This window comes from Colobus angolensis, unplaced genomic scaffold, assembly GCF_000951035.1.
Source record: "Colobus angolensis palliatus isolate OR3802 unplaced genomic scaffold, Cang.pa_1.0 Scaffold206, whole genome shotgun sequence".
NCBI lineage: Eukaryota > Metazoa > Chordata > Mammalia > Primates > Cercopithecidae > Colobus > Colobus angolensis.
The window spans coordinates 249,120-276,868 of record NW_012115222.1 but is presented as its reverse complement, the minus strand read 5'-3'; the positions used below and the strand labels follow the sequence as shown (position 1 = coordinate 276,868).

Below are 27,749 nucleotides of genomic sequence, written 5' to 3'. Positions count from 1 at the left end.
CCAGGATGGTCTCGATCTCCTGACCTCGTGATCCGCCCGTCTCGGCCTCCCAAAGTGCTGGGATTACAGGCTTGAGCCACCGCGCCCGGCCAACCGTGTTTTGGTTTAAGTAATAATTGGACTTTATTAAACTTAACACCATGTTTAATTTGTGGACTCAAAGAATTTTTAGAATAGTTAAGAGGCCTTAAAGCACATCTCTGGCTTTTTCCTCTTCCCCCAAAACACACACACATTATCTCTCTTCTTCAACAGATTCAGGCAGAAATCTACTTGAGAAGCCCTCTTTAAGTAGAGACTGGGTATAGAACTTCAATAATCCATCTCAACATTTATTCAGATATTTACTGGATTTTATGCAGGATCAGATGAAGGCTTAGAGGGAGGGCCAGAGCTGTCCTGTACAGCATCTTTGTGTACAGAGAACCACTCTGCAAAAGGTGCTCCTGGCAGAGATAAGGTGCTCCTTGCTCTGGGCAGAAATGGCCCAGCACCAACATCAGAAGGCAGCAAAACTGAGGCTAGATTTCAGTCCCTCTTTGACCCTGACCCATCTCGGTCAGGCTTTTGTGTGCAGTGCAGGTGACTAAGTGCTTAACCACATGAGGTGGTCCTGTTTTGGGACTCAGCTTAGCACTGAAAAGATTACAGTGCATGCCTCTAGATTGTCCTACTCAAACAATGTCTTTCAAGGATGGAACATACAGTTGTACTCAAAGCACCTTTTTCCTACATACTCTCCACTTTACTTCTCCTTCAGCTTGTGTCTTGTCTTCAGCACTGGTTCTCTCCTTGAAGGCCCTAGCCAGAAGGCACATCCTCCACATTGCTTAAAAGTCTCTATGCTGCCTGCTGATTTTATAACTCACTAGGCATCTAATTAATTAATACTTTGTACTGGTACCTTTTCTCCCAAAAATCTTAGTTATCCAGCACTAGACTAAGTTCCTCAAAGGCAGGGAATGTCTGTTTTTTTTCTCCAGGGCACTCAGCTCAGCATTTGCTCATGGTGGTCATTTATAGGTTGAATGATACGGATTAATTATGTAGTATCTCAAAGAGGAAGTGAAATTCACCTACGGGTCAATTCGATCTTAGGTTTTTGCTTACTTAAAGATGCTACAGGCTCAAGCAAGTTAATTCCTCACACAGGCAAGATTATTCCTGCAAGCGTCCCTTACCTTGGAGGTCTTATCAGTAGCAGACTGAAACTATGTAGAATTCAAGCAGCAGAGGCTAGCGTGTGTTTGAGTGAGCAGTGTGGGAGGGGAAATGGAATGCTTCCTCAAGGCCTTTTGGAAACTTTGAAGTCAATGAAGCTGAATCAGGCCTCTCAGCAACTGTAAAGCTATGGTCAACGAAGGTGAACAGGTTTCATTTAAATCATGAAAATAAGGAAATCAGTTTTTATTTACTTTTTAACCAGAAGACAAAGCCCTGTCACGGACTTTGACTAAAAGAGTCAACTGAAAAAACCACCCAAAAAAACCAATCCTCCTTTTTCAACAAATATTTACTGGACTGGTCCCTGCTGTCAGGGTGCTCAGAGCTTTGTAGGTGAGACAGGTAAGTGAGATGGCGGTTGTTAACTATCCACAGAAGCAGTAGAAGATGCTGGAGACACAGGATCAACCTTCACTTGGCCTTGGCAGGTTATTTCTCCTCCCATCTTCAACCCACTTTAAGCATCAGTTATGGTCCTTGCCTGAAAGGTTTTTAGTAGAAATTTCAAAGCAGTGAGACAGTCATGCTTATAACAACTAAACCTGACTTCACCTATTAGGGGACAGCATTTTTATTTTTATTTATTTATTTTTGGAGACAGAATTTCACTCTTGTCGCCCAGGCTGAAGTGCAATGGCGTGATCTCCGCTCCCTGCAACCTCTACCTCTCGGGTTCAAGTGATTCTTCTGCCTCAGCCTCCTGAGTAGCTGGGATTACAGGCACCTGCCGCCATGGCTGGCTAATTTTTGTATTTGTAGTAGAAATGCAGTTTCACCATGTTGGCCAGGTTGGTCTCGAACTCCTGGTCTCAAGTGATTTGCCCGCTTTGGCCTCCCAAAGTGCTGGGATTATAAAGCATAAGCCACCACGCCTGGCCAGAGGACAACATTTTTATTACTGGCTAGGAAAACCTTGTTTCAATAAAACACTGCCACACACTGTTACACAATTTATAAATACAAAAACAGGTTGTACAATCTCTATCAATCATCTAATATTTGTCACTTCCCAGACCTCATTAGTTTGATGATGACTTAAATTTGGATTTCACAATTTTTCAGAATTAGAACTCTAATGTGGAGGCAACCATCATTCCTCCTGGAGATAGTATCTGTGAGTTTCAGGTAAACTCAATATGCCTTTCTCTTGTCACATCACTGGCCCTTTACCCCTCCTGCTGGGAATGTATTGTATTCAGGCACCATCACATGCAAGTCCAAGTAAATAAGTAGCTGAGGGCAGAAGTTATGATTAAGCTGTGTCTCAGGTGAAGGAAAACAAGTGTTTCACTGTGGTTCAGTCCAAGAAGGTGTGTTCCCTTCTACTTACAGTGATGAGTCCCTGTGTTTGAGTCTACTTACATGTTAATCTAAGCTAAAGGCATAAAAATATGTCACTAAGCTTCCTTATGGTAGCAGAAGTAGAGGTAGTTTTATATCTACCATTATTTTTTAAGAAGTCTCTGATCATTTTAAAGCCACAGTCTTGACCAACAAAGGTTTAGAAGAGTCTTGAAGATAGGATATGTTTCATCTGAGGGTCTTCATAGAATAAATTCCTGGAAATGGGATTTTTGTGGTCATGGGTGGGTCTCTGAAAGTAGAGTGTTGCTGAAACCCTGTAGTGAAAACCAGGTTGGCATCTTGATTCACCAAGATCTGGGGCCTCATGGGCGTTTGTTTTCAGAGAGCTGCCCGCTCAGTGGCTCCGTGGCTGGCAGACACTCTTTGGAAAGCAAAGAGCTGGGCTATAGAGATGGAAGAGGGCTGGACAGCAGCCATAGTACAAATAAAGAGAGGCCTCACAGTGACCAAAAGAAGGAAATAGAATGGAGTGTGGAAGTACAAGAGTGAGCAATGGAGACAGGATGGCTGGGAAACCCTTTAGCTTCTCCAATTTCATAAACTTGGAATCTCCCAAATTAGATTTTTATAAGTCAAGAAGAATGACCTTCCATTTACAATTCGGATACATATATTTTTGTTTGGACAACTACACATTTCATTTATCTATCTACATATTTATTTCTGAATAGGCACTATAAGCATAAGTATAAAATTTAAAAGTTACAAATAGAAAAACAAATTTCTTTTTACCCCTGTTTCATGGTGACCCAGTTTCTCTCCACAAAGGCACCTACTCTTCCCAGCAACTTGTGTGTCCTTCCTGGGAGAGTCTGTGCACATATCAGCACGTGCATTTTTGAAGTACAAATGATAGATAGCATGCTATTCTACGCCTTGCTTTTTTTTTTTTTTTACTTATTGTATCTTGGTGCTCTTTCCCTGTCAGTACCTAAAGATCTTCCTCATACTTTTTAAATGACTGCATAAAGTTCCATTGTGAGGATGAACTGTTATTTAACCAGTTCCTTATTGACGGGGCATGTAGGTGGATTCCAGTCTTTTGCAAATACTAACAACATTGCACAAATGTCCTTATATGTTTATAACATGTGAATAATTTTCTGGAAATGGAACTGCTGCATCAAAAGGTATATGATAGAAAAAACGTTACAGCTATTGCCAAATTGCCCTCAGTAGACAGTTTGTGATTCACACCCAAATATACAACAGTGTTTATATCTTCTCACTAATAAAGTGTTAGCCTTAAAAATATACATATTTTGAAGTACCTAATAGCTGGCACACAAAATAACAATAATCATTTTAATCATGACTAGTGCTAAACTTTTTGATCTTTGCAAATGTAAAAGGCTCAAAAATATTCCACTACAGTTTTCTTTTTTTTTTTTTTTTTTTTTGAGGCGGAGTCTCGCTCTGTCGCCCGGACTGGAGTGCAGTGGCCGGATCTCAGCTCACTGCAAGCTCCGCCTCCCGGGTTTACGCCATTCTCCTGCCTCAGCCTCCGGAGTAGCTGGGACTACAGGCGCCCGCCACCTCGCCCGGCTAGTTTTTTTTTTTGTATTTTTAGTAGAGACGGGGTTTCACCATGTTAGCCAGGATGGTCTCGATCTCCTGACCTCGTGATCTGCCCGTCTCGGCCTCCCAAAGTGCTGGGATTACAAGCTTGAGCCACCGCGCCCGGCCTCCACTACAGTTTTCATTTGCATTTTCTTCTTAAGAGTAAAGCTGAGTGTATTTCCATATATCTAAGCACTTATTAAAATTTTTCTTGTTTTGTCAATTAGTTGTTTGCATGCGCATTTTGCCAATTTATCTAATGGTTTGCTGCCACTCAGGCTGGAGTGCAGTACAGTAGCACAATCTCAGCTACTACAACCTCTGCCCCCCAGGTTCAAGTGATTTTCTTGTCTCAGCCTCCTGAGTAGCTGGGATTACAGCTCAGGGGTTTGAGGCTGCAGTGAGCCGTGATTGTGCCACCGCACTTTACCCTGGGTGACCTGGGGTAGACCCTAGTGAGACCCTATCTCAACAACAAAAAGTGGTAGCTACTGAGGAGGCAGATACGGGATGGGAGAGGTGGGACTGAGATCATTATACAATTTTAATGAATTATAGTATTTTGGTAAGCATTTAAACAATTTTAGAAGTTTTATTCATATCCTTGTAGCAAAGATGTAAGGTACAGAGTGGATAATAAAAATCAGTGGATTTACTATCTTCAACTGTTTGAGCTCTTACTATGTGTAAAACCTCATAGCAGATTTTATGTTCTCAAAGGACTTAGGCTTTACTGGGAACTTAAGGTTAGTACATAAATAAAGAACAAAACATGTCGTAAAGGATATTGTGTCATAAAGAAGGTGTCTAAGGAATTCAGAAACCTCTTCTAATTGTAAAGAGGAGACTCAGAGACGTTGTGTGGAAGAAATAAGCATGACACCCTTGTGTATGGGGAGGGCACTATGTCTGTTCTAGTTAAGTAGAAAAATATTATAGCTGTCAGAAATATATTTCAGTATGAGAAATGTAAATTATATTTCTATTTGTTGTATAAAACAGTAAAAATAAAACAGTCCTTTGGATTGGAGACATCAAAACTTTCATTACTGAATCACAGCCGTCGGTGCCACCTCTCTGCCCGAAGAAACGCTGTAGTTATACAATGATTATTGTGGAAGGATTGAGATTTGAGCTGGATACATACAATTTGGACTCATAGAGATGCCATAAGGTCATGAGAAACACAAGGAAAGGCAGACGCAAAATATGCAGACAAGGAAAAGTCACTCTCACAAGGAAATCCAGTAGTTTTTTTTCTGAAGTACAGGCAGCAGGAAGAAGCAGAATTTAAGTTGTGAAGTTTGACTCCTAATGAGAGAAGGCTACTTTTAGATTTCATTTGACTGGTGGCAGGTATTAATTGAAGATTTTTAAACAGAAGGAATGAAATGACGAGATATTAAATGCCCACCTTTTATACATCATGGACCTGATGACCTATGGGCTTCTGGAGGACTATATTCCTATTTGTACAAGAACAAGGGAGGGTGGAAGCTGGAGACGAGAGAAAACAGAAAGGCAGGTAGGGAGGTGAATCTGAAGGCAAGAAGCAGACACTGCATTGGAGGGAAAATCCAGAGATAACATTGGAATGATTAGGGAGAGCACACAATGGAGAGGAACATCTGAGAACACCAAGATTATCTGGGGGATGGAGAGGATGGCATTGCCACTAACAGTTATAGGGAACACGAGCGAAATTGTAGTTTGGTGGGAAGGATTTTGTAAATTTAGTTTTAGACATAATAGACGTTATATTGATAGCAGGTAGAAAACTGTGTCTAATAAAACCAAAAGAGCCCCAAATAGGTCAACAATAAAAAGAATATCAGATTTTGCAGAGGAGAGGTTCCGCCAGTTTGGAAACTAATTCCATTGAGTCTCAAGCACACTGCTGTAGCAAAAATGAATACCTAAACACCAGCAGCAATAGCAGGGCTAGGGAAATGGTTTAGCAGAGGCCACCATCTGGCTCCAGTAACTTCTTTAATATGGTCTCAAAGAAGACCCCTCTGTTCTCATGAAAGTGGACAAATCATTGTCCCATGAACAATCGTGTGATTCATTCCTGCCTCTATATCTACTCCTAATTCTGTTTTCCTAAAATATTATGTCTCTTTGAAAGCCTAAGGCAACTCATATAACTCCAAAAAGCAATTAATTGTTAAGATTCTGATTCTGGAGAGACAGAAACCCAACTCAAACTAGCTTATGTTTTTTTTAAAAAAGTAACCAAACACCCCCAATGGTTTTCGTCACTGCTTTAAGATGAAGTCAACAGTAGAGAGTGGGTGCAGCTGCAGTGATTTCCCTTCCACCCTTGGAACGCACAGCAATGATCTCTAGGATCTTACTCTCCAAGACTTCTGGGACATCAATGTGCAATTCATCCTCCTGAGACACCGCCTCCATTATGTCATGCTCCAGAGTCAACAATGGCTTTCTATTGAGCACCAGATCGAGGCATCTGGACACGAGCCAAGACCCTCCAGTTTTGCAATCTCCCTCTGCTTTTCAAAAGGAATTCTCTGTTCCAGCCATGTTGGTCTTCTTACCTTGGCTGCACTTATATCATGTTCTGTCCTTCCTCTATGCATTGATTCTCAGTTCTCTGCTCCCTCCTCTCTACACACAGGAACCCATCATACCAGACTCTGAACAAATCCAGTTACATCCCCACTTTGATACTGACCTCCATCTCTTCATTATCAATAATATAAGAAATTATGCAATTAATACTTATTGCCTAGACATCTATTTGCAATATAGGAAAACAATTAGCATTTTAAAAAGGGCTTGGGCTTAAATTTTATCTCAAAACCTACCTCATGAACGAACTCCTTCCCAAGTGTGGTTGACAAGTTTTGGAAGAGCGGGTGAGAGCAAGAGAAAAAGGTCAGTCGTTTCATTTTCCCCACTGCTGAATTGGCATTGTATGCAAACTTATTTTTTCAAACTGATTATTAGTTAGATGAGCAATAATTTGAAACCATATGGAAACTTGAAAAGACTGTCTTCATCAAACTAACTTCACAGCAGTAGCATTTTGAGGCCAAGCACAGTTGGAAAATAACAAAGTAAATTATAAAATGCAGCAAGGAGGTAGCAATGGACTTTTCTAGTTTCCAGCCAAGGAAGATTGATGCTGCTGATAGTGAATTCTCTTTTGCTATTTACAGCCTCAGTACATGAATGCTATTTTGCATTGCATAATACTACCAAACTTTCTAAAAACATATACTGAATATATCTCCTCCAAAGTAGACTATAACCTTTTTAGGGGCAGAGACTTTAAGCATTTTTTTGGAATTTCTGTCTTCATTCCTCTTTTTTTTAAGATGGAGTCTTGCTCTGTTGTACAGGCTAGAGTGCAGTAGTGTGATCTTGGCTCACTGCAACCTCCACCTCCTGGATTCAAACAATTCTCCTGTCTCAGTCTCCTGAATAGCTGGGATTACAGGCGTGTGCCACCATGCCCAGTTAATTTTTGTATTTTTAACAGAGACAGAATTTCACCATGTTGGCCAGGCTGGTCTCAAATTCCTGACCTCAGGTGATCCGCCCACCTTGGCCTCATATCTTCATTCCTTTTTGAAGCTCTTCTCCAGTAGCAGTTGGATGTCACAATGAGCCACTTTAATATACCTAAGATATATTAGAGGACATCTATTTGATTAAGGTTTTTGTCCTGAAGACTGTGTTTAGGAAAGAATTAGTTTTAAAGTCCAGAAAAACATACTTAGAGAAAATGAAAATTTTCATTACTCAGTGAGGTCTATCATAAAGGAGACCAATTTGGAACCTCACTTTAAAGGAACAGAAGATCAAAGAGAACAAAGCTATGAGGATGAGAACTTCAAGCAAGAGTCATAAAAAAGGAGGAGAAAGGAAAGAACTGACTTATATATCAGGAATGCCAAGAAGTGGTATCTGTAGTACGAGAACTGCCAGGAGAGTAGAATGATAAGGAATAGAGTGGCTGAGGGGCTAGACTTACTGATGGACGGATAACGGTGCTTCTGAATTTAGGAGGGAATAACAGGCCCTGCCATGGTTTCCTGAGATGTGACAGTTTATGAACCTGATACTCATGAGAAAATTATCGTCTATCTTTTGATAGACGGGTATTGCAAGAGAGTAATGTCAGGGAAACTGGGTGCTATGGTCTGAATGTTTGTGTCCACCAAATATTGATATGTTGATATTCTAACCCCTAAGGTGAAGGCATTAGGATGTGGGGCTTTTGGGAGGTGATTAGATTATGAGGGTAGAGCCCTCATGAATGGGATTAATGCCCTTGTAAGGAGCTCATTAGTCCCTTCCACCACATGAGGATCCAACAAAATGTAGCCATCCCTGAAACAGCAAATATGTCCTCACCATATACTGAATTTGCTGATGACTTCATCTTGAACTTCCAGCCTCCAAAACTATGAGAAATAAATTTCTGTTGTTTACAAGAATATCAATCCATTTGCATTGCTATAGAGGAACACCTAAGACTGGGTAATTTATAAAGAAAAGAGGTTTAATTGGTTCACAGTTCTGCAGGCTGTCTAGGAAGCATAGTGCCAGCATCTGCTTCTGGTCAGGCCTCAGGGAGCTTACAATCATGGTGGAAGCCGAAGGGGGAGCAGGCACGTCCCATGGTGAGAGTGGGGGCAACAGAGAGAAGGGGAAGTCCAAGATTCTTTCAAAAAACCAGATCTTATATGAACTGAGTGAGAACTCACTCATCACCAAGGGGATGGTGTGAACCCATTTGTGAGGGAACCACTGCCGTGATCCAATCACCTTCCACCAGGTCCCACCTCTGACACTGGGAATCACATTGGAACATGAGATTTGGAGGGGACAAACATCCAAACCATATCGTTCTGCCCCTGGCCCCTCACATCTCATCCTCACATTGCAAAATACAATAGTACTTTCCCCAAAGTCCCCAAAAGTCTTAACTTGTTCCAGCATCAAGTCTAAAGTACTAAGTCTCATATGAGACTCATCGCCTACCACCAATGAGCCTGTAAAATAAAAAAAGTTATGTACTTCCAAGATACAATGGTGATACAGGCACTGGATAAACATTCCCATTCCAGAAAGGAGAAGTCGGCCAAAAGAAAGGGGAAGTAGGCCCTACACAAGTCTGAAACCCAGCAAGGCAGTCATTAAGTCTTAAAGCTCCAAAACGATCTCTTTTGAGATTATTCACACCATGCTCCCTGTATAGCCTGCAGAACTATGAACCAATTAAACCTCTTTTCTTTATAAATTACCCAGTGTCAGGTACTCTTTCATAGCAATGCAAATGGACTAACATACTTGTAAACAACAGAAATTTCTTTCTCATGGTTTTGGAGGCTGGAAGTTCAAGACCAAGTCATGGAGCTCATTGGTGCAAGGAGTGAGCTCCCAAGGCCTTGGGCAGTTCTGTCTCTGCAGCTTTGCAGGGTGCAGCCTCTCTGGCTGCTCTCACAGGTTGGAGTTGAGCGCCTGTGGGTTTACCAGATGTAGGGTGCAAGCTGCCAGAGGCTCTACCATTCTGGGGTCTGGAGGACAGTGGCTCCCTTCCTACAGTTCCACTAGGCAGTGCTCCAGTGGGCACTCTGTGTGGGGGCACAACCCCACATTTCCCCTCAGCACTGCCCTTGTAGAGTTTTTGTGTTGGCTACGCTGCATGATAGGCTTCTGCCTGGGCACGTAGGCCTTCTGATATATCCTCTGAAATCTAGGTGGAAGTCATCAAGCCTTCTTTACTCTTGCATTCTGTGTGTCTGCAGGATTAGCACCACACAGAAGCCGTGAAGGCTTATAGCTTGCACCCTATGGAGTGGTAGCCTGAGCCATACCTGGGCCCCTTTGAGCTGAGGCTAGAGCCAGACAGGCCGGGACACAGGGAGCAACATTTTTTTTTTTTTTTTTTGCAGCAGGCTGAATGGACTGACACCAGTTTTAGAGGCTCTCTTCTAGGACAGAGAATGAATGAGGACCAGGTGATAGGTGAGAAAGGAAATGGGACGAGTCAGAAATGATAGCCCAGAGAGGCATTGCTAGTAAACTTCACAGCAGAATGTTTCATTATGTGAATACAAATTCCCCTTGAATTATACTTCAAATCTCTTGTCTGACCTTACAAAAATTATATTTATGCTAATATGCTAACAGATTTTATCCAGAGAGAGAGAGAGAGAATATATTATGCTAGAAATACATGTATGTGGTCAGAAGAGAATTTTTTACCTATTAATAGTGCGATAACCTTTTAGCTTAAAACAGACAAAAACCAGGGCCATTAGAAGCCGACTTAGAAGACAGAAATGTTTGCTTTTGTTTTCAGGCACCCCTCTCCACCCCCGTGGAGACAAGCTGTGCTCCTCTGGCCCTCAGCTAAGCCCCTGAAAGAAGAGCTGCCTCTTGCCACCCTGGCATTTGTGATGACTATAGCTCTTTCTTTCCTCTTATAGCCTTCATTTCCTGTAACTCTGTCTTCTGTTTCATGTAGGAGGAAAAAAAAAAGATATCAAAAGCCAGAGAGAGCTTAAAAGACCAAGTACACGGGCGCTGCAGCAGAGTTAAAAGTTACTATGGGGGTCCAAAATAGTTCCAGAAACCTGTGCCTTTGTTTCTCCCTCACTCAAACTCCGCATTGCTACTTCCTCAGTCTCCTGTGTTCTGATCTTACAGTGCAGAGCCGCACACACATGAGGACAGAGTAGGGTGTTCACAGGATGTGACATACAGGACTTTCCCAGAGGCCAGGTTCGGGTCTCAGGCCATATCCCACCAAGTGAATCAACATGGGCGTCAGCAGCACATGTGAAAATTCTCTTTGCTTAAATGCCAAGTATTATTAAAGCTAAGGATTCCTTTTCCAATAAAAAATTAATGGGACTCAACTTCTAGAGAAGAAAGACATTGTCACTTTAAAAAAGTGGAATATATTTGTATATTGGTGAAAGCAGTTTTATGTAAAAGGCTTTGGTTTAACCAAAACACCCTCAAATTAGACACACGTAAGGAAAAAGAAGTTCATGATATCCCATGGCAAAAAATAAAAGAGAGTGTAGTTTTAGTTATTTCAAATTGTGAAGTTTCAAAGGTGTTAATCTACCTAAGAATGTGAATGTCTCATATCTGTATTTGGCTTTCCCTAGAATGTATCCATGTGGTTTGTCATGTTAGTGTCAACAATATAGAATTATTCCATATTGTTATGTAAAAATATACATGATTTTAATTATTACAAGTATCAACATATGAAATAATTGTGGAACTAGTGATAACTCTTCACTGCTGTTAAAATGTTTACCCCAATATCTTAAATATAGCTAACTTTTACGGGATAGAATAATTAGATTGAATATAATTTGTACATGACAGCTAGTACCTCTTTCAAGGAAATAAGCAGTGGATCTAAAATATTTTAATTTTATATTTGACGTCTTTATTTACTGTCCTTAATTTTTCCCACCATAAATATGCATTTTCTCTATCTGCACTTTAAACGTGTTGTTTTGGAAAACACATCTCTGCCTCTTCCCTCTTCCTTGCCACTCCTTTCTACTGGATTTCCTGAATGACTTTATATTTGCATGGTGCTTTGCCATTTAAGGAGCATTCATACCCATGACACCACGATACCACACTAACCCTCACGTGGGCATGTAAGACAGGCATGTTAGACAGATGTTCGAGGCAGGCATGTAAGACAGGTGTTATCCACATTTCACAAATAAGGAAACAAAGATGAGTTCATTGAGGGCCCACACAACTCCAATCTTGGTGACTGAAGCCTCTATTACTCGCATACTATGACCAGCCTTCTCTTTCCAAGCCCGGCCAGACACCAAGACCTGTAGACTTTACCTTCTTAATATTTTCTAATTAAGTCCCCTCTTTTTCTTTCCCTCATTTAATTGACTTAGCTAGGGTCCTCAATGCCTCCTGCCTGGACCGCTATACCTCCCTACCTCATTTGAGTTGTACGTGTCCTCTCCTCCTTCCATCTATATGGAAGATCACTTTGCTCTGGGATCTTTGCAAAGCCCAAATACGATCACATCATTCCTTCTCCTCCTTTAAAACCCCTTTGGCTCTCTGTTGCCTACAGGATAAAGCTGAAGATGAGTACAGCAAACAGGTCCTCTGTAATGTGAAGCCTCCCTTTCTGGCTTTGAACCTCTTATGCTGCCCCCAAGCACCCTCCTCTTGAGCAGCCTTGCCTTCTCTGTGGTCCCTTGCACGCACTGCTTATCTTTCTTTTTTTTTTTTTTTTGAGACGGAGTCTTGCTCTGTCGCCCGGGCTGGAGTGCAGTGGCCGGATCTCAGCTCACTGCAAGCTCCGCCTCCAGGGTTTACGCCATTCTCCTGCCTCAGCCTCCCGAGTAGCTGGGACTACAGGCGCCCACCACCTCGCCCGGCTAGTTTTTTGTATTTTTTAGTAGAGACGGAGTTTCACCGTGTTAGACAGGATGGTCTCGATCTCCCGACCTCGTGATCCGCCCATCTCGGCCTCCCAAAGTGCTGGGATTACAGGCTTGAGCCACCGCGCCCGGCCTGCTTATCTTTCAAGATATAGCTCTTGCTCGGGTCACCTCCTACCTGGCGACTTCCCCAACCCCCTCTGGGTCCTAAGGACTGACCTCTTCTTCTTTGTGCTCCTTTCCAGTACCCTGTGACTGTCATGGAAACTGTGTCACTTTAGTATGTGCTTTGTTTAAAAATTACAAATGGGGTCAGGTGCCGTGGCTCACACCTGTAATCCCAGCACTTTGGAAGGCTGAGGTGGGTGGGTTACTTGAGGTTAGGAGTTTGAGACTAGCCTGGTCAGTGAAACCCTCTCTCTACTAAAAATACAAACATTAGCTGGGTGTGGTGGTGCATGCCTGTAATTCCACCTACCCAGGAGGCTGAGGCCAAAGAATTGCTTGAATCTGGGAGGTGGAGGTTGCAGTAAGCCAAGATCATGCCACACTGTATTCCAACCTGGGCAACCTCTGTCTCAAAAAAAAAAAAAAAATTATAAATGGGCTACTGTTTACTTGTCTTTGCCCTGCTTTGACCATAAGCCTCTGGAGGGCAGGATCCTGGTCTTTTCACATCTCTGTATCCCCACAAAGGGGTTCGATTCATTTACCTTAAGGACTTCACGTTCCTTAAACCAGCTCCAAAGGCCAGGCTTTCTGATTTCTAGCCCAGAGTCCATTTTGGCTATACCAGACAGTATAAATAGCAATAGGAATGGATGTACTTCACTTGGAATTCCTGGGCTTGGGAAAACTGGCATGGGAAAGGCCAGGAGTTTTCTGCTGGGGTTTGGATCCTGTTCTGGAACAACTCCCCATAGTTCAGTAGACTAAACTACTGAGGATGCTTTTGGTGAGGCAACGGTCTGCCCTTCCAATACCTTCAGACAAACATTAGACAGATGGATCCTGTGAAGGTTATGGCTAAAGAAGGAACATTTCCATCGAGGGAGCTTTATCATTTCTTCCCACAAAACTAGGTGAAAGGTAGTGGAGTCTGCCTGGTTACTGAGGCCAAATGATCTCATAATTACTGCTGGGAGGGGCCACCATGCCTGAGTTTGCTTTACTTTGCTAGATTTAAAGGGCAATGCTTAGATATTAGATTCCAAGAAATGGAAAGAAAACAGGATTGCTTTCCTTCATTTTATGCCTTCTTGGAAATGGAGAAGGTTCCAGGAGAAGAATCTGTATTCCATGGTCTGTGGCTTCCTACGAGTAGCTCACGTCCCAGTTTCTGGGAGTGGCATCTTCATAAGGATGTTTATCATATTTCAGTGTCTTAGTAAGGGCCCTGGTTTCCTCGCCTCCACACCAGATCCTCCTCTCACAGCCTGCGTCACAGAGCTGCTTTCTGTCACACCTTAGTCAAATTGAGAACACACAGAGGTTTTTTGTTGTTATTGTTAAATTTTTAAAAGCTTGGGGAATGTATGCATTTTCTACATGACCAATGAAGCTAGGCATTGTTGATAAGAGAAGCAGTGAATGTTTTAAAATCAGTCATGGTTATTGCTGGATTTTATTAGAAACACCCAGACTGGTCTAGTTTTGGGGGGTTAATATGAAATTTATAGCACAGCTGAGTAAATAAGGGTACCCACTTATTTTCATAAATGATTTTTAAAGTTTTAAACCACTTACTATGAACATTTTATAACATATAAAACATGTACAAAGTAGACAGAACAGTATAAACAAGGCAATCTTGTTTCATCTATATACCTGTACCGCACCACTCCTACCTCCTACTGGTTTTGAGACAAATCCCAGACCGTATTATCTTTTCATCTGTAATTATTGCAGTGTATAACTCTAGAAGATAAAGATTCTTTGAAAAAATAAACACAATACCAACATCAAACCTTAAGACAAAATTGTAATTGATTTTTAAAAAATGAGTGAAATATGGCTGTTTTTCAGGGAAACTATTAGCACGAGGTAGTAGTATTTAGGATTGGAGTGGACTAAAGCACCTCTAGGCACACTGTTGGGTATCTGGTTACCCAGTAAGGGACTTGGGAGAGTTCCTCTTCTCACACTAGCCCACATGGCTCTTGCTAGCACAGCAGTAGGAGCTACCTACTTTGACATCACCAGGTACCAGGGTCCCTTTTCTCTTGCCCTTCCTGCTCTGGCTGTCCTGAAGAGAGGAAAAAATGGAAATGCCATTCCCCAGTCTCAACACCTGAGTCAGATTCAGCTTGAAGCTGAAGAAGAGAGATTCCCAATGACATGAATCAGCATGAAAGGAATTATGGCTGTGAACAGAATGTATCGAAGTGGGTATATGTCCATGACTCTAGGTGGGATGATGGAGCCACTCTGCATCCTGTCTGTGCCTCAGGCTGCAGCTGCTCCTCTTTAATCTGCCCTCCCACCCCCTCCTCACCCCCCCAACTCCCCCAACACATACCCAAGAGACAGCGAGAGAAACCTGAGCAGCAGCGGACACAGGGTGTGATGTGACAGCCAGGCTGCCCACTTCCTCTGGCCCATCGACACTTTGTGTCAGCAAGTCCTCAGGCTGTGCTGGCCCTCAAGATTATCTGGGTTTTTCATATGAAAAAAAGCTCAACAACACTGATCATTAGAGAAATACAAATCAAAACCACAATGAGATACCATCTCACACCAGTCAGAATGGTGATTATTAAAAAGTGAAGAAAAAACAGACGCTGGCAAGGCTGCAGAGAAAAAAGAATGCTTTTACACTGCTGGTGGGAGCGTAAATTAGTTCAATCATTGTGGAAGACAGTGTGGCAATTCCTCAAAGACTTAGAAGCAGAAACACCATTTGACCCAGTAATCGCATTACTGGGTATGTACCCAAAGGAATAGAAATCATTCTATTATAAAGATACAGGCACGAGTATGTTCACTGCAGCACTATTTACAATAGCAAAGTCATGGAATCAACCCAAATGCCCATCAATGATAGACTGGATAAAGAAAATGTGGTACATTATACACCATGGAATACTATGCAGCCATAAAAAAGACTGAGATCATGTCCTTTGCACGGACATGGATGGAGCTGGAAGCCACCATTCTCAGCAAACTAATGCAGGAAAAGAAAATCAACCACCGCATGTTCTCACTCATACGTGGGGGCTGAAAGATGAGAACACATGGACACAGGGAGAAGAACATCACACACTAAGCCCTGTCAGGAGAGGTGGGAGGGAGAGCACCAGGAAGAATAGCTAATGGATGCTGGGCTTAATACCTAGGCGATGGGTTGATCGGTGCAGCAAGCCACCATGGCACCCGTCTATCTATGGAACAAACCTGCACATCCTGCACATGTACCCTTGAACTAAAAATAAAAGTTGAAGAAGGAGAAGAAAAAAAGATTGTCTGGATTTCCATGTGAACATGCTCATTTATCTTGGATAATTTACAAGGTTTGTAACAATTCTGTATAGATCTAAAAGATGAACAGTATGTTTGAAACAAAATATGGAATTCTAGGTGCAAAAATCAGCTCTCTCAAAAGCATTAGATTCCCTGAATTGATCAATCATAAACATATACTTCAAAGGGCACCTGTCCCCTTATCCTTACAAAAGGTTCTTGCCAACTCTTAGAACAAAAAGTCTACAGAATTTGGTTCATAAAAAAACGGCTTTTACAAAACAATAATTCGTACCATCTCCTTGAATGGCTTCAGATACCAAATAGGCAAGTTACCTTAGAGAGGGCACTGAAGAAATGTCTTTTCTAAGCTAGAAGGCCAGCGTGTTCTTAAGGCAGACAGACATCTGCACAGAATAGTGGGGGATAATGGGAACGGCTCCTGTCCTTAAATTCCATAAATCCCCTTACCACCTCCCTGGCCCCCTACCCCAGTGTGCTCCACCTATTTTTCTCTTGGAATAATCTTCTTTGGAAAAGGTAGGCCAGGATTGGTGGTGGTGGAGTGCTGGAAGGCCTCTCTCTCTCTTTTTTTTTTTGAGATGGAGTTTCGCTCTTCTTGACCAGGTTAGAGTGCAATGGTGCAATCTTGGCTCACTGCAACCTCTGCCTCCTGGGTTCAAGGGATTCTCCTGCCTCAGCCTCCCTAGCAGCTGGGATTACAGGTGCCCGCCACCACGCCCAGCTAATTTTTTGTATTTTTAGTAGAGATGGCATTTCACTATGTTGGCCAGGCTGGTCTTGAACTCCTGACCTCAGGCGATTCACCTGCCTCAGCCTTCCAAAGTGTTGGGATTACAGGCATGAGCTACAGCGCCTGGCCGGCCTCTCTATCTTTTATAGCTCACTGTTTCCTGTTATGGATATAACAACATGCACGCATGAAATAACTGATGGAGTCTTTCCATCACAGCTGAGAGAAAGCCAGTTTTACTGAGAAAAGACAAAACTATTGTGCAGGAAAGTTCAATGTCAACATCTCTGTGGGGAGAGCAGAAGGTGACTGGGCAAAGATGTCTTTGAAGATACAAAGGAAGGGAGATAATGAAAGAGGATGTGAGAGGACTCTGAAGCGTCAGGGTTTTGCCTGCAGGGGCCCTGTTTTATTTTAACTATTAATAGGACCCTGGCTCTGCAGAGAAATACACAGACTGAAACAACACTTACTAAAACTAGGAGTGAGAATATAAATAAAGCTGACGAATTTTCCTCTCTTCCATTAAAAGTCATTTCAGGTACGCCTCAGCCATACAGTTTCTGAAAAGATCAGTCTGTGAACTCCATTAACTAGAGGTTCTCAAACTGTGGCTTAAGAACTTTCTATGTCAGAACCGTTTAGGTACGGGCCTTGTAAAAATGCACTTCTTAGGTCTACTTCAGACCTTTTAAAGACTTAAGTCTTTTTTTTTTGAGACGGAGTCTCGCTCTGTCGCCCAGGCTGGAGTGCAGTGGCCGGATCTTAGCTCACTGCAAGCTGCAAGCTCCGCCTCCCGGGTTCACGCCATTCTCCTGCCTTAGCCTCCCGAGTAGCTGGGACTACAGGCGCCTGCCACCTCGCCCGGCTAGTTTTTTGTATTTTTTTAGTAGAGACGGGGAAAAACTTAAGTCTTATACCCACCAAAATCTTGGAACTACTGAGCTGAGTGTCAACCAAGCCAAGATTACTGGGCTAAGTGGGAAACGAGTCAATTACTATTGTTAGTTTCATCCAGCAATCTTCTAAGGAGGGCTGGGAGAGACTGGTAAGTTTATCAGTACTACTAGAAAAACAATCCCCATTAACCATCAATCTGTAATGCTACTTCAGGAAAGAAATTTCCAAATACTTAGTAATTTTGGATTTTGGATGATTAGTTAGATACATTATCCAAAATCAAAATATGAGCCACATCTGAGTTTTCTTTGGGAAATACAATTACTGGTGTTATTTTATTTTATCTTTTGCTATGATCTGTGTTTGTCAAGGTTTCTACAATGAGCTTTGTAGAATCATAGATTTTAATTTAAAAAAAATCTTTAAAGAAGGGAAGTAATAGAGACCACATTTAATTGTGAGACACCAGTTGTACGTGGTATCTTAAACTAGACTAGATTTCAAGGAAATATTTACAGAGGAATTTTAAGCAGGAGGCTCACAGAAAAATCTAGAAGTTTTATAATGCATACATGTAAATACACATTAGAAAAAGCATTTTAAGCCGGGTGCAGAGGCTCACGCCTGTAATCCCAGCACTTTGGGAGGCCAAGGCGGGTGGATCACTGGCGGTCAGGAGTTTGAGACCAGCCTGGCCAACATGGTGAAACCCCAGCTCTACTAAAAATACAAAAATTAGCTGGGCATGGTGGTGGGCACCAGAAATCCCAGCTACTAGGGAGGCTCAGGCAGGAGAATTGCTTGAACCCGAGAGGCGGAGGTTGCAGTGAGCCAAGATCATACCATTACACTCCAGCCTGGGTGGCAGAGCGAGACTCCATCAAAAAAAAAAAAAAAAAAAAAAAAAAAGCATTTTAGGATTTTAGGGAGGGGTTTGAATGAGTTTGCTTCAAAATTATGACTGATGTAAATATTCAGGTGAAGAACATGAAGATGAGATTAGGAGTTAGTGGGTTAATGTGCTGAATTCAAATCCTATCTGTTTTTACTTTTGTTGTGTCTGGTATTCAGTGGGATAGTTAGCCCTCTTGTTGAAGTATCTTCATAGGCATATTAGGAATAATAATTCCTTCTTAGGATGTTGTGAGGCTTTAGTAACATACATAGATTTTTTACATAAAAAGGTATGCACAAATACACTAAAACAAGGCTTAAAAATTTGTTTTGGCCAGAAAAAAAGTGTTTTGATTTGATTTGAAAATTTTTAGTGTGAGGAAACAGATTTCAGCAGATATAATCCTGTGACCATCTAAGACTGTCACAATTATCAGGTAGGTTCTGTCTCCTATTTACCATTGAAATGCCTGCAATTCGGAAGTATATTTTATCAAGAACCTCTAATGAGCTGGTTCCTATATTCCTAAAAAAATCCTCACTGGAGGAGCTCTGCTCACTAGAATTAAAACCATATTATCTGTTTTAGCAAAAAAAAATCTTATATCAGGACTAGTCATTGCAGTGGTAATTGTGAAATGTTGCTGTGTGCCAGCATTATTATTTATAGTTCTCCCTTGTATGGCATGATCAAATGGCCTAAATAAAGAGAAGGAGTATGGGAAGAAGAGGAGAAAGGCTGGGAGCCTACTGATTGTCCTTTGAGCACCTGCATAGTTTTCAGGCTATAAAAGGCTAAGAAGATAATCATTGAAACAGTGTGAAGGTGACAAAGTAGAGGAGGGGGGCCCTGAGTCAATCCTGAAAGTGGCTGCAAACAGCCTGCTTTCCTCTGCAGCACCAATTAGGGCCCAGTCTGTAGTTTGGAGCAATCCATATCCCAGAGCCTACATGCTTCTGTGTACCTAATTTCACAGTATGAAGTTAGATTTAATTTCAGGGACAATGATTACAACATTACAAAGTTGTCTTCATGCTGTTACATTTCAGATAAGCCCAGCTAACAGTATTTTAATGTCTAAAAGGTATCTATCTCCTCTGCAAAGTAGGGGATCTTCACTGTAAGAAAAAAAATATACATAATTATGTTTTTAATATTTTTTCTTCTGCCATAATACATGCTCATTCTAGAAAATTCAAACATTACCAACACCATGAAAAAAAAATAAGAAAACATAATTTAGAGAATATCATCATTTTTAACATTTTGGGGAACATTTTTCCAGGCCTATTTCAATAAATAGAAATGTCAATATAGAATTTTGTATAATAGGATCATTTTATACATGTTACATGCAATTAAAAAAAAGTCGAAGATAGTCCTGAGACTATTCTACCCCCATGATTAGAGATAAATGCCACCTTTCATGAATGCTACAAAATATACCATTGTGTTAATGTGTAGTTCATTAATCTAATACAGAATTGACGGTCCTTTGTAATGTCTTATTTTATTATCTCAAATAATTTTTTCATTTTGGTTAAATTTATCAATCTTCCCCTTTATAACTTCTGAATTTAATTCCATGCATTGTAAGACTTCCTACTTCTATATTATATAGTAGTTCTTGTTTTCTTCTAGTACTTTTATGGTTTCTTTTTTTCTGTGTTTAAATACTTGATAGATCAGGGGCTTATTGTAATTATGGAATGGAGTAGATTTCCAGCTCTAGTTTTTCCAAAATGCCTAACCAGTTGTTCCATCTTTTCCCCATGGATTTGAAAATACCTCCAGATATATTTGGATTTCCTTCTTAACCTTCATTAGGATAGCTTCATCATGATAAGCTGTAGGTATATATTTTTATTATTCAGATTTGACCTGGATATTTCTGAATGCTTCAATCTTTCAGAATAATTTTAGAATCATTCTGAAATGTTTTCTCAAGAGAGTCACTGAGATTTTGTTTGGAGTTGCAGTGAACTTACACATTTAGGAAATGCTTTATAAGTTTTCCTTTTGAGGAAGGTAAACTCCATTTATTCAAGTTTTCTCCTTTAGTAGGTGTGTTGTTTTACTTGAAGTCTTATTAAATAGATTTCTGGGTGTTTTATATTTTTGGATGCTAGTCTGTAACTTTCTCCAATTTATTTTATTAACTTTTTATTGTAGTTAAGAAAGGTAATTGACTGTATTAGTCCATTTTCATACTGCTATGAAGAAACATCCAAGACTGGGTAATTTATACAAAAAAAAGAGTTTTAATGGAGTCACTGTTCCACATGACTGGGAAGGCCTCACAATCACGGTGGAAGGTGAAGGAGGAGCAAAGGCACAGCTTACATGGCGGCAGACCAGAGAGTGTGTGCAGGGGTAACTGTCCTTTATAAAACCATCAGTTCTGATGAGAGTTATTTACTACCATGAAAATAGCATGGGAAAAACCTGCTCCCATGATTCAACTACCTCCCACTGGCTCCCTCCCATGACATGTAGGGATTATGGGAGCTACAGTTAAGATGAGATTTGGGTGGGGACTCAGCCAAACCATATCATTGACTTTTATAATTTTTCTGATAATCAGTCAGCTTACTAAGTACTATTATTTCGAATTGCTTTTGTGTTTGTTCACTTGAGTTTTAAAAATACAATCAATTTTGGCCAGGTGTGGTTTCTGTAATCCCAGCACTTTGGGAACTGAGGCAGGATGATCACTTGAGGTCAGGAATTCAAGATCAGCCTGGTGAACAGGGTGAAACCCTATCTCTACAAAAATATAAAAATTAGCTAGGCATGGTGGCATGTGCCTGTAATCCCAGCTACTCGGGTGGCTGATGCATGAGAATCGCTTGAGTCCAGGAGGTGGAAGTTGCAGTGAGCCAAGATCGTGCCACTGCACTGCCTGGGCAACAGAGTGATTCTGTCTAAAAAAATTAAAAAAGCAAAACCAAAAAACAAAGAAACAATCAATTTTATCTGTATTCAACAAATAGACATATATGAAATATGTATATATTTCAACATACAGAAAATCCAACGACTTGCAGGTTACTTTTGATACACTTCTCTATAGTGTTCCTATTGCATTCGTCCTCTGACATACTTCTTTCTTGAGGACTTTGGCACATGGACTCTTAAATGTCCATGTGGATGGCATCCAGTAATAATGGCCTTATCACCAGCAACCTTTACTGACATTTCACATAATCCCTTGTGGTCAACACCGGGCTTGCATCATGGCTCAGACTGCTGTGCAGGAATGTTCTTTGTCAATATGTCATCTCTAATGTCCCCATATCTGCCTGTAATCTCCTATTCTTCCAATTCTCATCCTTTGCCATTCTCACCACCTGTGTGTTTCAGCCTCAGAGAAAAGCATCAGCTATTGATGTTTCCATATTCTCATTGTCAGTCAATCAACCTCTTCTGGACTTATTTCCTGAGGCAGCTCAGGCCATATATGTGATTGTTCACCCTTAATTTCCAATCATGCTAATCGTTCAGCCATGCCCACTCAGATAAAATCCCCAAATCACCTTTTAAATCTTCTAATACCAAGATTCTGAGCACATTGTAGGGAAAAAAAAACCTATCTTTATTGTAGATCAGTCACTTTGCTGGGCTCTCAATGGTGCCCGGACATCCTGTTTTATTTCATCAGCTCGTATTTCAAACACTCTCCATGTTCCTCAAGCCCCTGATGAAACACAACTCATCCTTCTTGGTGAAAGGGGCCTTGTCATGACTTCACTAAGAAAACTGAAACTTGAAGTCATTATACGAGAGCACCCACATTTCTTCCCCAGACCTCTACTTATATCTGCATCGACTGCATCTATTCATTCCTCCACTTTGAGAAGGCAAGGCCTCTCTCTTACTCATGTTCAAGCCCATTTCTGACACCTCTGGGCTTGTTCTATCACTTATCGGGTGTGCCCCTTCATATTCTCCCTCTCTGCAGGCTGTTTCTCCGAGGTTATGTACAGGCTCACAAGCTCTCTCTCACCTAAAAAACAAAACCTTTCATTGACTTCGCTCCTCCAGTTACCTTTCTCTCTTTTCTTCACTTCTCAGACAAACTTCTTAAAGCCTACATAGCTTCCTGAGCCACCTAGGAAATAAGTCCAGAAGGGGCTGATAGCCTAGGAGAACATGGAAACATCAAGAGCTTATGCTCTCTGAGGCTGAAAAGCACAGGTCGTGAGAATGGCAAGGGATGAGAACTGGAAGGATAGGAGATTACAGGCAGACATGGGGACATGAGAGATGCCATACTGACAAAGAAGATGCCAGTATGCACCAATCTGAGCCATGATGTAAGCCAGGCATTGACAGTGAAGGGTTATGGGAAATGGCAGTAAAGTCTACACAGGCTATGTTGGCTTCCTCATTTCCCATTTACCCACAGAGTCTGGCCCTCATGACCATCGTGCCACTAAAATTTATTTGGAAAGGTTCTCTGGTGATTTCTCTATTTCCAAATGCCAAGGGCAGTTTAGTAGCTGCTCTTGGTTGTACTTGCCACTGGTGACTATCTTGTTTGTTTTTTCATGATTCTGTTCCTCTGTTTTATTTTGTTTGGTTGTTTTTGTTTTGTTTTATTCTCTGCTCTGCTGTTTATTCCCCATCACCTTTGTGGCCTCTTCCTTTTTTGACCTTCATCCTAACACAGAATCATTCCCAGGTTCTGTCTTTGGTTTCCTAATCTTCTTATTGGGAAATTGGATCCACTCTCATTATTTTAACTCTCACCTATAGGCCAACAATTGCCACATCTATCTGCTAGCTCTAAACTCTATCCTACAACTATTAAAAAAGGGAACTCATGGCCGGGCGCGGTGGCTCAAGCCTGTAATCCCAGCACTTTGGGAGGCCGAGACGGGTGGATCACGAGGTCAGGAGTTCGAGACCATCCTGGCTAACACGGTGAAACCCCGTCTCTACTAAAAATACAAAAAACTAACCGGGTGAGGTGGCGGGTGCCTGTAGTCCCAGCTACTCAGGAGGCTGAGGCAGGAGAATGGCGTAAACCCGGGAGGCGGAGCTTGCAGTGAGCTGAGATCCGGCCACTGCACTCCAGTCCGGGCGACAGAGCGAGACTCCATCTCAAAAAAAAAAAAAAAAAAAAAAAAAAGGGAACTCATTTTTTAATACCCCAAATCTCCTTCCATGGCATAATACAATGGCATCATAATCCACACAGCCTTTCTGAAGAGAAAAACTAAGTCATTCTGGCTTCCTTGCTCATCAATCCATTCCATCACCTGGTCCTTCCAATTTTTCCTCAAAATTTTTCAAACTCATTCTCCCCCTCCCCTACCAGAATAATCTTACCTGGATTGTTTTATAGCCAGCTAATTCCTGCTTCCTGCTTTGTTCTCCAACAAATCTATCTTCAACTGTCACTAGCATTATCTCAAAAAAACTCAAACCTGGCTATATCACATCCCTGAGTAAACCCTGTTAGTGGCCCCTGTGCCTTATAGATAAACCAAACCTCCTTCTCATCACAGAAACATGTCCTCTGGGACCTTCTTCCATCCTACTGCATCTGCCTTATGTGCTGCCCTTCAAGTTTATACATTTTATCTTCTAGTAATATTAATTCTTAATAGTCACCTGGTTGTTTCACATCACTTTATCTTAATTTAGTCTACTTTTTCCAGTTAGAATGATTTCTGTCTCTTTTTGGCAGAGTAGGCAACTGACTCCTATTCCTCCTTCAAAACTTCTCTCAGATATCATCATTTCTTCCAGGAGGCCTTCATTCAATTCCCATGCTGGGCTAGTTTCTTCCCCACTATTCTCTTAAAAATGCCTGTACGTAGCACAGTAGATTGAAATTCATAGTTAATGTAATAGCAAGACATTGCTCAAATTTTAGTGAACCTGACCAAATGATTTCTTTTTTTTTTAAATTAAGAGACAGGGTCCTCAGGCTGAAGTGCAGTGGCATGATAAGAGCTCACTGCAGCTTTGAACTCCTGGGCTCAAGTGATCCTTCCACCTCAGCCTTCCAAGTAGCTGGAACTATAGGCTTGTACCACTGCACCCGTCTAATTTCTATATTATTTGTGGTAGAGGCAGGGTCTTGTCATGTTGCCCAGGCTGACCTCAAACGATCCTCCCATCTCGGCCTCCCAAAGTGCTGGGATTATAGGTGTGAGTCACTGCACTGGGCCTAATGTTCTAGGGGACACAGTTCATGCCTAATACATCCTAATCTATAACACAGTATAATGTCTAAAAATAGTAGGTCCTCAAAAAGTGTGCATTAAATTCAATTATTGTGGAAATATAAGTACTTAAATGAATATAAAGTAAATTCAAATGCTAATATAATTATTAAGTTCCCAAGTAGGAAACTGGTATCTCTTAGGTATTCCCCAATTTCATTTCTGAGGAAAAGGGCTTTTTAATCTAAAATTGTATTCTCTATTTAAGTACAACCTTTGATTATTTTCAGACATTAAGTATATCAGAGAAGCTTGCAACTCTACCAATAATGAATGTGGTCTCCATTTGTGTTACAGGTTTAAATTATGTTACTCCATTAGGCATCTCTGCTATGAACCAATCCAGAAGGCATTGTGGGAAAGTGGGGTTGTCTGACGCAATGTGAATGCTGATATGTCTCTATAAACATGTAAGAGGATAGTTTAGGTATGTTCCAGTAGCAGTCCTGCTTTAAACAGGTATATGTTTACCTAGGGAAATAAATAAAAGGAAATAAAAAAATAAAGAGGACAAACCACATAAGAAAGCAAGGACTCTAGTCATATTAAAAAGGCTTTCCTTCGTTTGTTCAGTCCGATAGAATTCTTTATACAAAAACTACAGAAGTGCACAGAGAAGTAGGGCAGTTCTCAAAGACTCTTCAGGTTGGAATGGATCTAACAAATCAGGTCATTCAGCCCTCTCTCTTTACAGAGAAGGAAACTGAAGACCAAAGAGGAGAACGACTTCCCTAAAGTTTCCAAGAGTCAGTAGTAGAGCCAAAGCTGTAAAAGAAGGAAAGAGCAAGGCAAGAGGGGGCACCTAACCAGGGGCTCCAAGTCCTTCCCCCTTCTGCTCTCACTGCGAGTCCTGCCAGCCCCAGCCAGTCACGCCACAGGAGATCCGTAAGTGCCCATCAAGAACACGCATTTGAACTTTCAAGTATCCTTTCCTTGTTCCTCCCTCTGCCTGAAATAATTTTCTCCCTCCAGTTAAAGGCACATTCTTCCTTGTCCCTCAACCTCACTTCAAACAGCACCTCTTATCTCACCCCACAAAACACAAATTGCCTGCATCTCTGTCCTCACAACATTTAATTACTGTGGAATTCTTATCACGTGGTATTAGTTATGTGGGAATGCGTCCCGCTCCCCTCTTCCCAGACTGGACACTCTTAAAGGGCATCACACATACCTCATTTAGCCTTGTATTCCCTGCACAGAGTAAGCACTAGGTGACTGCTTGCTGAATTACTTATTTTGGATTAGAGAAGAGTGAAGACATAGCACCTAAAAGTTACTGAACAGTACAGTGTTAAAATTAGATCTTAGATAAAATGGTTGTGTAACACTGCTGTGCTAATGAGTCCATTCTGACCCAAAGTCAAGAACAGAATATGCTTGTCCGCCGGTATGCTCAGGAACTTCTCAGGGAGTAAAGCAGTCAGCTAACAGAGGTTAACTATCAGGTGCCAGACAAAAATGGAAAGCTTAATGCTAAAAAGTGATAATTATCATGTGGGAAAGTCAGGGGTAGTGTCTTACAGACAGTGAAAGAAAGGCCATTTGGAATATGGGCAGGGGGTTTGAAAAAGTGTGACTTCTACACAAATTATCATAATGTGCAATAGAGTAGAAGCTATTACAAGAAGATTGTGATAGCTGAACTTTCACTGCCTAAGCTCATGGACATTTAAAAAAATGATTTTTAATTTAAAAATAATTTTTAATACTTATGACACACCAACACCTACCTGAGTATATTATAAACACTGAAAAAGAATAATCACTATAAAATTTTACTATTTTCATAATATGGTTACAAAGTAATAAATGTTGAATTGGATGTATAGAAATTAGTTTGTTAAGGATTGCCAAAACTCAGTCTTATTTTATAGTCACATCTTGTTTTTGATAAAAAATGATCTTATCCACGGAGTGGTTTAAAGATGTTTGAACTATTCTTATTCACCAAATTTGGCTTCAAGTAACTCCAGGTTGTTTTTCAAAACCTGAATTCACTCTCGAAAGAAGATTTGCCAACCTTATGACTATTGCAAGAATTGGCTCCAGGCTTTGAAAGTAACACTACAAGAAGAATTTCAAGAAGATTTTGTGCAATTGCAGCGTTGTTGGAAAAGTTCTTGGGTTCCTTTGGTGACTACTTTTAAAGATACAACATTCACATGCTTTTAAAACACATCAGTCACATCACTTTATAGAAACACTCTGCACTTGTGCAAAGAAGAACCCATTTATGGTTTTTAAAAATTGGAATCCATGAATGACTGCTGTGCCAATTACGATGTAGAGCTTCAACCGAAAAAATGAACTTCTCTACTGCTAGGTTGGAGCACAGATGAATATGCAAGTATCCAAAGAGAAACCTGTGTTTGACAATACAGAGAAAGCACAAGTGCTCAACTGACAGCTAATCTTGTCTTCTACAGAGCATTATAAATTCTTTCAATGTTAGAATTGTAGAATGGAAATGAGTGTTTGTTTTATAAAGATTAGAAAACACACATACAAAAGTTAAGAGAGCTACGCACGGTTGCACAGACTTTAACAGGAGGTACTTTGTCTTCTGCATCTTTGCCCTTCCTAAATCTAGTGCGATTGTATAATGAATGATTTTAGGAGGCTGGTTCAGTTTAGACTGCCTGCCTTTCTATTTTGACTTCAACACTTTAACAGCTGTTATGACTTGGGCAAGTCACCGTGTCTCTCCTACATATAAAATGTGATGAAAATAGTACCTACCTTATTATATGTATATCTGTAAAAGCACTTTGAATAGTGTCTAATGAATAGCAATGATATTACTTCATCTTGTCTAAGCTTTGACATATTTTCTGGAGCTACTTAGTTTCTTCTTTGAAAGAAGATCGAATCTCAAAACAAAATATTCCTTTCCTCTCTATTCCATTTTCCTTATGGCAAAGGCTTTACGT

The 27,749-nt window shown here is 41.0% G+C and overlaps 1 protein-coding gene across 6 annotated transcripts in view; it reads right to left on the bottom strand.

Moving 5' to 3' along the window:
* GRAMD3 (GRAM domain containing 3) overlaps positions 1-27,749 on the bottom strand; it is a 131,029-nt gene that overhangs the window by 31,168 nt on the left and 72,112 nt on the right. Inside the window, exon 1 of one of the 6 annotated variants that reach the window (XM_011942086.1) lies at positions 1,182-1,279. The exons of the other annotated variants lie outside the window; for them this stretch is intronic. The gene's annotated coding sequence lies outside the window, so the exon portion shown is untranslated. Of the gene's footprint in view, positions 1-1,181; positions 1,280-27,749 lie in introns of those variants that run through there. 6 annotated transcript variants of the gene reach the window in all.